General features: G+C 38.0%; 1 protein-coding gene across 1 annotated transcript in view; it reads left to right on the top strand.

Moving 5' to 3' along the window:
• Positions 1–7,999, top strand: part of Ube2g1 (ubiquitin conjugating enzyme E2 G1) — a 72,878-nt gene extending 64,879 nt beyond the window's left edge. The window contains exon 6 of the mRNA XM_005349621.3: positions 7,064–7,999. The gene's annotated coding sequence lies outside the window, so the exon portion shown is untranslated. The remainder of the gene's footprint in view (positions 1–7,063) is intronic.
• The last annotated feature ends 4,743 nt before the right edge of the window (positions 8,000–12,742 follow it).

Here is a 12,742-nt window from a genome sequence, read left to right as displayed (position 1 = left end):
TTTGTATGCCTGTGTATACAAATTCTAATGCATTGGCAGGTGTATATGCCATGGCACAAAGGTGTAGATCAGAGGACAACTTGGTGGGAACTTGTTCTTTACACCACATGTATCCCAGGGATTGAGCTGCAGTTGTTGGACTTGAACTGGGTTGTTGCACTGTCTTGCTGGCATTGTAACATTCAGCAAATCATAATTCATGTATATTGCTGTACATACCACCAGTTTTAAGATACTATACTATATTCATTTGTATGTTTATATGTTGGTGTATATATGTATATTTATTTGCTTTGTTTGTGTTTTGAGATAGGTTCTTGCCTTGTAGTCCTGTCTGGTCTGGACTCACTGTTGATCAGGCTAGCATTGGACTCACAGATCCTCCTGCCTCTGCCACTTGAGTGATGTTATTAAAGCTATGTGCCCACACAGCTGGCTCATGTATATTTTTGTGCTTCTGGGAATGGAACCCCAGGTCTTGTGCATTCTAGGCAGTCATTCTAACACTTGAGTTACACACTCCTACTCCAAATTTTAGAGTTAGAAGTTAACACACTTCTAAGGTGTCCTGTTTTTTGTTTGTTTGTTTTGCTGAGCATAAAACTTAAAAAAACTGTTTAAAACTATTTACTCAAGTCCTTGAAATTTGTAATGTTTCTGAAACATTTCTGTTACTTGACCTAGACTTTATTTCACTTTTTGTTAGTTTCTCTGCCCTGTCTTTTGTAAGCCTTATCTTTTGATTGAGATTGGCATCCTAAGATGGAAGGAAAGAGAAGCAAATCTGTTTTCTACAGATCAACACTGACTTTGTATGCCACTAGAAATGATGATTTCTGTTGTTTTGCATCATAGATAAGGGTATTATACCAATTCTTTATTGCTTTGTAAGTGTTCCAGATTTAGTGATCTCAAACAATATTTGTTATCTTATACTTCTGAGGGCCACTCAATCCTCTACATTTAGGGTATTTATTTAACTCCTGACTTTACGTCCCTCACATAGCTGAAGGACAGGTACAGGTGTTGATGGTTAGACTGTACAGTCAAGATACCTTAAGACAAGCTGGGATGATCTATATCAGTGCTTACTTAGGCAGTTGTGTGCAGTATATACTTGTCTTTGAGTGTTGGCTGGAGTCCTCCTTTGGCTCTTTTTTTAAATTTAAGTTTTAATCAAAAAATAATGTTTACATATATTTTGCCCTTTGTGACCAAGGAGGCAGGAACAGGGTTTCCAGATCTCCTAGAATCAGAGTTTACGGACAATTGTGAGTTATTGTGTGGGCAACTGAACAGGAATTCTCTGGAAGTCCACTAAGGATCTTAACTGCTGAGCTATTTCTCTAATCTCCTTCTTTGATTCTTGTCACATGGTAGTCACCAGAAATCAACTCAATATGGCAGGTGTTTCATCAGAGAGAGCAGGAACAGGGTAAGAATGGATTCAGAACTAAGTGTGGTAGATATTACTGTCTCCTCTCCATAGGAAACAACCTAGTGGAAATGTTGCCTACAGATAAAACATAGCTGGATTCCTACCTGGGGGCTGCCTTCATGACACCACTTCTTGGTGGTTATTTGAACATGATGGATTGCAGTTTTGGGGGTTTCTGAAGGGCCATCAAAATGTGATGCTTACCTTTGATTCAGCAAGCCCCTCCAATAAAACTGGCTCACTTCCTTTGAGTTCCTTAAAAAATAAATAAGACAGAGACTTTCTACATAGCACAGGCTAGCCTGGAACTCACCTCCACCTCAAGTTGTGGGATCAAAGGTGTGTACCCCTATACCTGGTTCACTTTGATCTTTGAGAGCACTTGTAAACCCCACATAAGCAGATTTAAGCCTCACCATCTGCAGTTAGAAAGCATTGTAAGACTCAAGCACAGCAAGAACACATACTGCTCAAAAGAGAATGTGAGTTCTGTTCTCAATACCTACATCAGATAGCTCATAACTGCCTGTGACTCCAACTCTGTAGTATCTGACATTGTGACCTGCTTACACACATAGACATGAAAGTACAAAGAAATCATTCGGTAAAAAAGTAGGGGCAGGCAATGCAAGCAGATCTAATTTTGAGGCCATCCTGCTCTACAAAATGAATTCTGAGATAGCAGGGGTTACACAGAGAAACCCTGTCTCCAAAAACCAAAAGAAAAGCTTACCTAGTTGGAAATTTGGTTTGTGAATTTTGAGAGCAATTTCTTACAAATACATGTGTCTGCCTCTGTCCCTCCCAAGTAGTCATAGTCTATTTCCTGTTTGAGGATGCACTGCCAAGTAGTTGTCCTAAGGATTTGGTGAGTTTCATATTTAGATCCTTTAAAGATTCAACTCTATATTTGCTTAAGATCAAGAGTTCTGAATGGGTCTGTGAAGTTGGTCCAGTGGTTAAAACTGACTGTCCAAAGCCTGACAATAGTTTAGTTTCCAGGACCCACATGGTAGAAGGAGAGAACTGACTTCCAACAAGTTGTCCTTTGACTTTAACCTGTATACCAGGGCATACAGAATAAATAAAATAATTTAAAAAAGAAAAAGTCCTGAACTATTGAGCCTCCTGATCACCTAGATTCTAATAAAATAAAGGGGGAAAGTGAAAACTCTACCAAATATACTATAGACTTACCCCTCTCTCCCTCCCTCCTTCCCTCCTTCCCTCCTCCCTCCTTTTTTTCTTGGGAGGGTGTCTTTTTTTTTGAGACAGGATTCCTCTGTAGCTTTGGAGCCTGTCCTGGAACTAGCTCTAAAGACCAGGCTGTCTTCAAACTCACAGAGATTCACCTGCCTCTGCCTCCCAAGTGCTGGGATTAAAGGCGTGTGCCACCGCCACCCGCTTTTACTCGTTTTTCTAATAACTAAAACTATCTTCCCTAAATTTAAAGATCTGGTATAAATACAGAAAGTAAATCTATAAATAAAGAAAAATATCAAGCTTGGTCTTGGAGTTCCAGGCTACTCCCTCCAAAGAGGAGGGGACAGTATCTGTTTATTTTCCAATTGATTTTTACTCGAATGTTAGAACTTAGTGGAACAGTTCCTCTGAAGATAAACATCTCCAGATTTTTAAGAAACAAGAGTAGAAACTAGGAGATAGCTTAGTTAATAGAGTGCTTGCTATATGCAAGTGTGAACACTTGAGTTCTGATCCTTAGCACCCAAGCATGGCAGCACTCATTGATCCCTCTGTTTCCAGTGCAGAGGAGATGGTAAAAAAGCAGCTCATATTGGAGGTCATTGACCAACATATCTAGTGAAATTGAGCTCCTGGTTTAGTGAGATCCTGTACCAAAAAGTAAGGTGTGAATTGGGGGAGTGGAGAGATGGCTCAGTGGTTAAGAGCACCAACTACTTATTCTAGAGGCCCCAAGTTCAATTCCCAAAAATTACATGATCTGATTGATACCCTCTTCTGGCATAAAGTCAATAGAGGCTCATACACATACAACAAACACAGAAATAAAAAAAAAAAAGTTGGGGAAGCTGACACCATGTGGGAATAAGGAACTTGCTCCTTAGCCTGACTACCAGAGTTCAATTCCCATAACCAGCATGGTTTAAGGAGAGAACCTACTTCTGCAAATTCCTACTTTCCTGACTTCCACGTGCATACATTTCTCTACATAAACACACACAATACTTAGTGTTTTTGAAAATTGGGGAAGAAGATGGGAATGACTGAGGAAGATGCCCAATGTTGACTTAATGGTCATATACACAAAAGAAGCCGGAATAAGGAAGTGGTTGTTTGAGACAAATAACTATTGAATTTGATATATTTGTAGTATTTTTGAAAGTATGAATTACTTAACAATGCCACTAGAAGTTAATAAGTAGGACATGGTTACATGGCTTTTAGTTCAACATCATTGTTTGATATGAGTAAGTTCTACATTTATCTTTTCTAGCAAAAAAATTAAAGATTTTTGGAGAGAAACTTTTCTTTGAACCTAATTTAACTGAAAGGGGATTGATGAGGTTATCCTAATTCATTGAAATGCTCTTGATAGCTGTCTGTGTTTGATACTAAAAGGCTTAGTTGCCTGACTTTCGGTGTTTAATGATTTGGCGGTTACATATCTCTTTAATTTTTTTAAGCATTTTTTTTTTAAAGAAACATCTCCAGTCAACTGTTTCTTGGTCCTGAAATTTCTCATTGTTTATATCATAGGGAAATGATTATGGGATGTCCCACTCTGTACCTGTTTCTCTTTTAGACCTGGGAGATTTGTTAGCTAAGTGCTAACTTTGGAGAAACATTCAGTGACATTACCTCAAAGCTACACTTCTATTGTGTAACATTGTCCTTTGAGTTTTAGTATATGTCTTTATATTTTCTACTGAGACATATTTCTACACACGTGTATCTGTTACAAATGCTAAACTGTCACCCTGAGGAAGGTAATATAATCCTGACTGGTGAATCTCATTCTTTGTAGAGGTAAGGCAGACAGATGATTAGTACAACTCTTTTGCCAAAGATTTTAGCAGTAGCTGACTCAGTCCTAGGAACTCTGAAATTGTGAATCAGGCACATGTAAGACTACAGATTTGTTTCACACCATTCTTCCTCCAATAGCGCTTTTGCAGACTTTTTTTGGCAGGGATGTTCTATGTAGCCCTGGCTGTCTTGGAACACAGAGATTCGCCTACCTCTGCCTCCCAAGTGCTGTGTTCTAAGGTGTGGGCTGAGCCACCACTGCCTGGCTCAGTAGAGCTTTTGATGTAGTTGAATTTTGGGGTGATTGTAAGATAAATTTTATTCTTAGCCTAATAAGATTGATTAAATTTCATGTCTTATGTGAATTGGCTTTTCTATTTAAATTTTATTACTTGACTCCCTAGAGATCTTCTGCTTGCTTTTACCCAAAATTGTGCTTGGCATTAGATGTGGGTTTCTGGGAATATTTGTTATGGTGGTTTAAATGAGAATGGCCCCTTCCACTCTAGAGGATTGAATGCTTGGTCCCCAGTAGGTAGAATTGTTTGGTTGGGAATGATTAGAAGTTGTGGCCCTCATGGAGGAGATGTGTCACCGGGGGAGGGTTTTGAGGTTTCAAAAGCCCAAGAATCCCCAGTTAGCTCTCTCTCTCTACCTCCTACTTATGGATCAGGATGTAAGCTCTCAGCTACTGCCTCAGCGCCATGCCTGCCTGCCTGCTGCCATGCTCCCTGCAATGATGGTCATGGACTCACCCTCTGAAACTGTAAGCCACAAATAAACTCTTTCATCTATAAGTTACCTTGGTCATGGTGTCTTATCATAACAATAGAAAAGCAGCTAAGACACATGGTCTGAAATAGAGTGGTAATGGGAGCTTTCTTTGTGTTCTGTCCTACACTCAAAGCACACATTAATAGAATAAAGGCTCTGCAATGGCCACTCTTAAATAGGATTAAAATAACTTCATCCTTATGTTTTTCTGACTAGAAGCTATCATTGTTAGCTGTATGATCAAATCTCACTTTTCTCTGCAAAGGGGGGAAATGTCATGTGATAATTTTATTTATCCAGGTTTACAAAACACTACTTGGCACATCATAAGCATTTGATAAGATGGTAGCTTTTTTTTTTAAAAAAACTGAGTTTCTTTAAATTTTTTTTACATTTGTTTTTATTTCATGTGTTTGAGTATTTTGCCTGTACATATGTCTGTGCACCATATTTGTGCAGTGCCTGTGGAGGCCAGAAGAGGACACCAGTTGTCAACTGGAGTTACAGACAGTTGTTAAGTTACCATGTGGGTGCTGGGAACTGAACCAGGTCTTCTGGTAGAGTAGTCAGTGCTTTTAACTACTTAGTCATTTCTTTAGCCCCTGCATGTGTTATGTTGGATTGGAGGCTATCATTTGTGGGAGGTTCTGTGAGAAAAATGGGTTTGAAGTGAATGTACAAAATTGTCTAAAATCAAGCAAGTTGAAAAGTAATCTTAAATTGTTTTTCTTTTTTAAAAAAATTATTTTTATTTTATGTACATTGGTGTTTTGCCTGTATGTATGTCTGGGTGATGATGTCAGGTCTCTTTGAACTGGAGTTATAGACAGCTGTGAGATGGCATGTGGGTGCTGGTAATTGAACCTGGTTCCATTCAGAAAGGCAGTCTGTGCTTTCAACCTCTGAGCCATCTCTCCAGCCCCTTAAATTGTTTTTCTACACATCAATATTTCTAAATTTCCAAGTCACTTTTACTAATTTTAATTTGTGTGTGTGTGTGTGTGTGTATATGCATAAGTGCAGGTGACCACAAAGACCCAAGATTTTATATCCCTTGGACCTGAAATAACTTGGGTGCTAGGAGCCTAACTCATGTCCTCTGTAAGAGCAAAATGTGCTGTTTACTGCTGAATCATCTCTCCAACACCAAATTACTTTTAAATAATCCATTTGTGGTTTCTGGATGTGATGTATTTGGAAATATTTGGAATATTGAATAATCTGAAATGCTGCTGTAAAATGTAGCTGGTTAATTAATATCTACATTGCTCAGTATGACTGCCTCTAGCCACATAAGGCCAGCATGGCCAAATATCCGAAATTGACTTTTAAACTTTTAAAGATTCATTTATAAAACATTTCTTCAGCTATTTTATCTACATATGAGTGTTTTGCCTGAATGTTTGTAAGTGTGTTAGAAAGTATCAGATTCCCTGAAACAAATGGTTGTGAGCTACCACTTGAGTGCTGGGAGTCTTAACTCAGATTCTCTTTAAGAGTAACATATGTTCATAACTGCTGAGCTATTACTCCAACCCATAAACATTTATGCTTTTAAAGACAAGGTCTTGCTGTGTAACCCTAGCTGTCCTCAAATTCATGATTTTGGGGGTCTCAACTTTGAGGGCTGGGATTAGAGGTGGATATTACTTTCCTAGCCCCTTAATTTCTTTTAGTTTCATAATTTAAATGTAAAAGTGTATAACTATTTGTGCTTGGCAGCCACTATATGATAAACAAGCACATAAGTAAACTTCAATTGAAATTATGAATATAAGTAATAAGTTTTGTTTAATTATTTATTTGTAGTTTATTAAATAATGCTATTTGTTTTTGTTGTAGGTCTCCAATTGAGAAACATGGCACTGTTTTTCCTGCACTCTACCCACCTATTGCTGGGTCTTCTGTTGTAACAAGTTGGCAAACTCTGGCTGGAACTGGGCTGCAATAAAACATGCCAGTCATTAATGCTGACAAGAGCCTAACAAGTGCCAACTTACAGATGATTACGCATTTTGAATTCTAATGAACTGTTTTAACCTTCAGGAAGAATTGTAAAGACCTGTACATAGCACAACATGATCCGGATAATATATATACTGTTCATGTACATCCACAAACACACCTTGTACCAAATAATGCTTTCTTGTAGTAGAATAAGAATCGTGTAAATTCTAAAAGACTTTAGCAGGTTTTCTTTTCCTATTCATCGTTTCTTATCAGTTCAAAAAGATTCCTTAAAGCATGTCAGGTGAAAACCAATAAGGATTAAAAGTTTCCATATAATTTCCTTTAAACCATTGAGTCTTCATTACACTCTTTTCCATTTACTAATCTTTTGTATTTTCTTTGTTTTGCCACACTTCCTTTCCTTTTATCTCTTCTATCTGCCAGAAAGTTCTCAAATCACTTAGTTAAAATACTGAAATACTAGTAAATTACTTGATTTTTCACGATGACCTCAGTGGGGTCATCACTAGGTGCTTTGTCCTTTTATACTTGGATTCACCCATCTCTTGGATTGGATGTAGCAATAACATTTTCTGGCTGTTGAGAGTTCTTGATCTTAGTCATTATCTCCTGAGAACTTAAAAAAAAAAAGAAAAAAAAGTAAGGTCTGTTCTAACTAAGTTCAACTTAGCGAAATTTATTCCAAACAATGCAAAAATCCAGATTTGGCTCTATCTTTGCCCTTAAGTTGCCTAATATTAAGGTTGGATGAATAAAGCATGCACAACTACAGGCTTTCTACATCTGGGATTGCTATTAAAAATGCTATTTGTCCTCTTACCCTTATCCTTAATCCTTCATATTTCTTTATTTCTTCTTTACTGCAGATTTTCCTCACCTATTGTACAAAGAAATTGCGATGTATATTTTCATGTAATTTGATTTTGGAATTTTTGTCACCTTATGTAGTGAGTTCTTCCAAAATATAATTTTTTTCCAATAATTGTCAAGGTGTTGGCTTTTATTGTATTAAATGAAGGCTATAGTACTAAATACCAGAGAAGTGCAGTTTAGAAAAATCTCAGGTTGATTCCTTATGCAAACAAACTTAATACTTGAAAATCTCATGGCCATGGCAGTATATGTATTAGGTTCTGTCTAGATTCTTTGTCTGAATCTAAAACCATTATAGGGGTGAGTCTTTGCTAACTAACATACAGATTTTGTCACTGACATAGTGCACTTAGATTTTTGTTTGAGCATAAGTATGTTTTCTAGACAGTTTCTAAAACAACATCAGTGATGGGTAATAGTAGTATGTTCAGTGTTAAAGACAGGCCTGAGCTCCTCCTGTCTGGTTTTAGCTAAGAATGGAAAGTAATGTTTGCCATATAAGAGCTAGAGCATAAGACTGTACCTGTTACTTGATGGTGTTTGATTGTGAGAATAGGTGGGCCTCTGCCCATGGGGTTTGGATAAGTCTTTTATCAGAAGAGGGAATAAAAGTTTTGCTGTCAAAGCCAGACCTTTCAATCTCTTAAGTCTTTTTTTAAAGCAGAGTGAAAATGGACAAGGATGTAGTTATGATACAGCACCATTTTTAAATCAAAGTTTTCTTGGGAGCATTGTAAAATCTCATAAACATTGTCAAAACCCTTAAGTGTATAGCAGCTGTGAACATCTTGATTTGATTTCACTGGAGCCCAGTTCTCTTTGAGAACTTTTAGACATCCTTTCTCCCCCAGACTAGAAGTTATCCTACAGTGCTTTTGTCCTCCTCCAAGGGCCTGGGAATGCAATCCTCTTCACTCTCCATTCAGAAATTGTCCTCACAGTGGTTGCTTTGGCAGTATGGAATTTTTGCTCTCCTATTGCTATGATTCTAGCTGACAGTTGAATTAAAATCCAGGGTTTGACTGCTCTGCAAGTAGTAAATGACCTAGTAACTCAGGGACAGCTATTTCTGAACTTACAAGTGCCACGGTAATGTAATTATTTTGGGATAACCGTGTGGTTCTTTGTACTAGATCAAGGACTGCTGGAGAGCTAAGAGTGACTGCCTTTATCCTGAAGCTCTTTCCCCTCATGGTGCCCCTACCATCTTCTACATATGAAACAGAAGCCTAAATGTTAGGGCTTACTTTCCTATCAGAGATGTCATCTGTGCCTTTTCTAGTGTTCATCTGACAGTGTGGATTTAAATGCCTCTACATTTGATTTAAAACTCACATTCAGGTGGCTTTTGTCCCACTAATGCATCATTAGTGTGAGGCAATTCTGTTTTAGAAAAAGTTCCATCCTTACCCCAAACCTTTGCCACCTATGTCAGCCATCAGCTACATCTATAAAATTCTTTAGATTATAGAACTGTTGGCTATTACTTATTTTATTCCAAGTTCTTGTAGAGGCTTGCAAATTTCAGTCTATGTTTGTAATGAGATGATATTGGTGGCTTTATGGCCTTAAGAGTTTAAAATCCACACAGTGATTTCTTTGTCATTAGAAGGTAACGCTTGAACGTTTGGTTTTTCTATTAGTTCTCTGATCACCTGGTTGTCATAGTATCATTTAATGGCCTTTGTTCCCAGTTGTGAAGTTTTATTTATATGCTCATTCACTCTCTGCAAGCCTGCCCACTTTGGGTCTTGGTGCCTGTGTATCTTTGTCTGGTCTCTAGTTGGTGGAATTACCTTCTTTTTGTACTGCCACTTCTCAACATTTTTGAAGTTTGACATAATGTTGCTTCATTCCAGTTTTTTTTTTTAGTTCTGTAATTTGTTGACTGTATTTAACTATGTGAGTTTTGTTGTGATGTTTACTGTATTGTAAAGCACCTTAATCATGTGATGGGTGCTCTATAAATCAATAAATGATGACTTAGAGGCTGTAGCATGAGCTATTTTGGTTTTAGGTGCAGGTCTCAAGGAAGCGCGATGCTTTCTGTATAAACAGCATATGATATCAAATGGTACATACAGAAACCTTGATAGCTATCAACAAGCTTTATTTAAAGATGAAATTTGAAAACAGGAGTTAAAATTTGACTTCCAGTCTGATAAAATGCTCTTTATATTTCCAATACATGTTCAAACATCATTTCAGTTCATGGTGAGTTAGAAGCTTAAAGTGAACAGTTGGCAGAACATTATTGGGAATCTGTCTTGCTTAAACTAGGCTAGCTCTACCATAGAGATCAGCTAATCTATGAGAAACCTAGACTCAAAAGTGAACTGATGAGATCACCTACCCTCCAAGCAGATTGCAATTCCTACTGGGTGAGATTTAGTGACAAAAGAGACAAGAATGAACTAACTAACTAACTAACTAACTAACTAACTAACTAACTAACTAACTAACTAACTAACTAACTAACTTCCTTCCTTCCTTCCTTCCTTCCTTCCTTCCCTCCTTCCCTCCCTCCCTTCTTTTTCTTCTCTTTTCTTTCTTTTTTTTTTTTGGTGCTTGAGACTGGGTTTCTCTGTAGCTTTGGGACTAGCTCTTGTAGACCAGGCTGGCCTTGAACTCATTCAGATCCGCCTGCCTCTGCCTCCCGAGGGCTGGGATTAAAGGCGTGCACCACCACTCCCGGGCTCACTTTCTTTCTTTTAAAGATAACAGTATCTAGCTAGCTTCTTGTCTTTCTTGAGTCCTTAGTTTATGTGCATTTAGTGTTGGAACTAATAACAGACTTGATGTATTGATGATGATACTCATCTATAAGTTCCTAGTGACTGTTTAGCCTCTTCTTTATAAATCGAAATATGGAGCCAGATATCTTAGAGCTGAATTAGAAACATGAAGAAAATTCTAATCCTGATAAATATTTTTGGAATGAAGTTACTATAGAAGAGTTTGGATGTTGCCTATGAATTCAATTTTATACTTAATCATCATTCCTAGGTAAATAGTAGATAATTTTCATCTTGCTTCAAATGCAAATAAACAGGTTGTTAACTATTATGTTCTGTGTGCTAGGCCCTAGGCTTCCAAGGAATTTTTTTCCCCCTTGCCCTCAAGAAGATACAGGAGTAACCAATTTAAACTTCATTTTCTGGAAGCCTGTAGAACTCAGCAGAATTTAGTTTGCAGGGAAAATTACTTTCTGGCTATGGTATTTCCGGGTGTTTGATTTCAGGTGTGCAGTCTAGCTGCCAAGGTAGGAGTAGACTTTTTGGCTTGCTGAATTGGTACCTATACACTAACCTTTAGTGATAGGATCACAGACTTTTGAATCCTGTTCATATATGAATTAAAGAGCTTTGACAGTCAGTTGCACAGAAAATCCTGGCAAGAAAAATCACTCTTCCTGCAGCAGTATTCATTAGAAATAATTGTAGTGCTGAGGGTGTTACCCGGTGTCAAAGGACTTGCTTAACATTCAAACCCCTGGGCTTAATCCCTAACACCACAAACACACAAAGGGTTGGAGAGATGGCTCATTTTGGTAAAGTGTTTACCATGTAAATATAAGGACCAGAGTTCAGACCTCCATCAAAGCAGTTCTTGTCTAAAATTCCAGTGCCGGGAAGGTGATTAGGAGGTGTCTGCTTGGCTTGTCAGTCCATCCAAATATGTGAGCTCCTGTTTCTGTGAAAGACTATCAAAACGTGAGCAGATTGTGTTGGGGTACACCTTTAATCCCAGCATGCTGGAGGCAAAGGCCTCCAGTTTGAGGCTGTCCTAGTCTGTAGTGAGAGTTCTAAGACAACCAGGGATACATCCATAGACCCTCTCAATAAAATAAGGTGAAGAGCAAATGAGTAAGGTCCCTGGAGCTTTGGCCTCTGCAAACATGCAACATGCTACACCTTCACACAAACCCTATAAAAGAAATCCAGCACTTGAATGCTCACACAACAACACTAAAAACTGTTTATTAATCAAGTACCTCCGTGATAGCAGATTTTGTTACATGTTAAAAAGATCATCCAAAGTATCTCAAGAAGAAACTAATTTGAGGCAGATGTGGTGGATACCTCTGATTCTAGCACTTGGGAAGTGAAGGCAGGAGTATCAGGAGCTCTAGGCCAGCCTGGACTACGGTAGCCCTTTTGTCATAAGAAGTGAAAAGAGAAAACAGGTTCAGGTTAATTTACTGAGGTTGCAAAGGAAGACAAAGAGAAAACATGCTGCAGAACAGATAACAGCACTTCGCAACTACTAAAGTAATTTTAGTGTTAGGGTCTTGAGACTTTTTAGGCGACTTCATATAGAGGAGTCTTTATGCCTGAGGCTGGCTCACCTAGCCATCAGCAGACAGGAGATTTGATCTCTGGCACTTTTATTGAAATTGACTAATACTGTGTTCTTTACCCACATGCTGCTAATCCAGAGCCACCACTCTAAACATTGCCCTGCCTATGCTTTCTTCACTCTCTAGTCTCCTGCTATGCCTGGAACATGTGTTTTTAGTACATAATTGTTCTTAATGTATTTTAGTACCTTCCCCTCTTACTTTTTCTAGGTGTTTATCAGCCAGGGGTTCCCCCTTCGTAGAATTTTAACCCTTGGCCCTACACTTATTTATTTATTTATTTATTTATTTATTTATTTATTTATTTATTTATTTAT

Source organism: Microtus ochrogaster, chromosome 7 (genome assembly GCF_000317375.1).
Source record: "Microtus ochrogaster isolate Prairie Vole_2 chromosome 7, MicOch1.0, whole genome shotgun sequence".
Classification (NCBI taxonomy): domain Eukaryota; kingdom Metazoa; phylum Chordata; class Mammalia; order Rodentia; family Cricetidae; genus Microtus; species Microtus ochrogaster.
This window is presented reverse-complemented; position numbering and strand designations above follow the sequence as displayed.